This window comes from Engraulis encrasicolus, chromosome 12, assembly GCF_034702125.1.
Source record: "Engraulis encrasicolus isolate BLACKSEA-1 chromosome 12, IST_EnEncr_1.0, whole genome shotgun sequence".
Lineage (NCBI taxonomy): Eukaryota > Metazoa > Chordata > Actinopteri > Clupeiformes > Engraulidae > Engraulis > Engraulis encrasicolus.
In genome coordinates this window covers 18,805,862-18,808,361 of record NC_085868.1, presented here as the reverse complement: position 1 = coordinate 18,808,361, position 2,500 = coordinate 18,805,862, and the positions used below count along the sequence as shown (strand labels likewise).

The following is a 2,500-nucleotide window of genomic DNA, read 5'->3' as shown; positions in this document are numbered from 1 at the left end:
ACAGCTCACCTACAGAATGCTCACAGGGACACACTGGGCAGGGAGAAGCACACATATTCTTTTGCATTTCTTTTGCATTTTCTTAGTTGTTGATTTGCAATGTTGCTATTGGATGATACAGCTGAGCTCACCTACACATAGTAAGGATACAGAGGAAACTTGCACATGCAAACACACACACACGCGCGCACGCACACACACACGCACACACACACACACACACACATACACACACACACACACACACACACACACACACACACACACACACACACACACACACACACACACACACACACACACACACACACACACACACACACACACTTTGATAATGGCAGCCGCCATTCATGACCGTACTGTGGAACAGCTCACCTACAGGACGCACAGAGGGACATACAGGGTAGGGAGAAGCACACATAGTATGCAGGCACTTTGTTAGTTGTTGATTGTTGATTTTGAATTGCATTAATGCAATGTTGTCATTGAGCTCACCAGCATATACAGTTGAGGACGATATTATTAGCCCCCCTCCTGAAATTAGACATCTCTCTTGATTTCTCAGTGAGAAGGACCATTATGAACCGTTTCTGTTATTCTGGAAACAAATACACTTATGGAGATAATGTCCAATGAGTTGAATTTGGATTTTTACATTTCCACAATGAGTTTAAACAAAAAAGGGTAAAAATGGCAAGGACAAAATTATTAGCCCCCTTATCATTAATAGTCAATAGAGTGCCATTTATGAACCAAAACTGACATCAGGCAATTAGTTGTTAACCATGTTGGCACATGCCCTACCAGGGATTTTGGCCCATTTTTTTCATTGCAAATAGTTAACCTGGTCCAAATTTCATGGATGTTGAGGATGGACATTCATTTTCAGCACTCCTCATAGACTATCTAAAGAATTGAGATCTGAACCACCACATGATCATGGTTTTAGTAACCTTGAAGAACATTTGAACAATTTTGGATGAAAGTTTTGGGTTATTATCTTATTAGAACGGTTCTAATGGTCATTCTCACGGAAAAAGAAATGTCTAATTTCAGGAGGGAGGCTAATAAAATCGTCCTCAACTGTAGGGATGCAGAGGAAACATACACACACGCAAGCAAGCACACACACACGCATGTACGCAAGCACGTACGCACGCACGCAAGCATACACCACACACACACACACATACACTGCTCCAAGGCCAAGCCTCACACGCTCAGCCTGGGGCATCAGGGAAAGCGAGGTAAGAGATGAGGAGTTCTCAGAGGAAGCGTCCTAATGTCATTACTCACTGAATAATGACTTTGCTAGAGTTCACCAGGGAGCACACACACTGTAATGACTAAACTCACAAAGAAACACGTGCACAAACACACACACACACACGCACGCACGCACGCACGCACACACACACAAAATTTCTGTGACAGAATTATATAGATTATTATATCATTATATAGTTATGAAAGTACGTATAGACCATTATGGGTACTCTACCTGGTAGAAAACGGCTAAAGCACACACACGCACACACACGTACACAGACACACGGAGGTGCATGCACAAACACACACACACACACACACACACACACACACACACACACACACACACACACACACACACACACACACACACACACACACACACACACACACACACACACACACACACACACAGCCAAATTTGGATGGATTAATAAGTCAGACCATCTTTCGCTGTAGCCAGCTCTGGGGTTTCAAGGTGTGAAATGGATTGCAGTCTGACAGCAGCACAACTTTGAAGGGCAAATACTGAGAAGAAGAAAAACAGAGGAATAAACAGATGGGGCAGGGGGAAAGCAAGGATGAAGGATAGAAGGAAAGAAGAAAGGACAGGAGGAAGCAGAAAGACAAGGTGAAGAAATGGAGGAAGTGTAAAGAGACTAATAAAACGAGAGAGAGAAAGACAGAGGGATAGATAAAGAGAGATAAAGAGACATAGTGAGGGAATGGGTGATAGGTAATGCCAGAAAAGGGTGGAGGGGATATGTAGAAGAGAAATAGAAAGCAAGACATAAGGAGGGAGAAATAATTTTTGAAGGAAAAAAATAATATAAGGAGAAAAAAAAGATAGATATACTGCATATGGACAAGGACAAAGAGATATGTGTGCAGAAAGATACGAAATGACGAGAGGAAAGAGGGCGACAGACAGCAGCAGTAGTCCCTACCACCTTGATGGGGGAGCACACACACACACACAAACACACACACACACACACACAGTAGTAGTAGTTGTAGTCCCTGCCACGTCCATGGGGGAGCCCCTTTGAACTGTGCTTGGCACGGACGCTGGCTTGGAGATTAGACTGATGGTCTACACAAACACACACACGCATGCGCGCACGCACGCACGCACACACGCACATGCACACACACACACGGCCACAGAGCAGAACACTGCCACAGATACTAGATTGATGAACCAGACACACACACACACACACACACACAC

At 44.0% G+C, this 2,500-nt stretch overlaps 1 protein-coding gene across 1 annotated transcript in view; it reads right to left on the bottom strand.

The window, feature by feature from the left end:
- The window catches only part of LOC134459383 (low-density lipoprotein receptor-related protein 1B-like), a 628,069-nt gene that overhangs the window by 266,505 nt on the left and 359,064 nt on the right, over nucleotides 1–2,500 (bottom strand). The gene's annotated exons all lie outside the window — the stretch shown is intronic.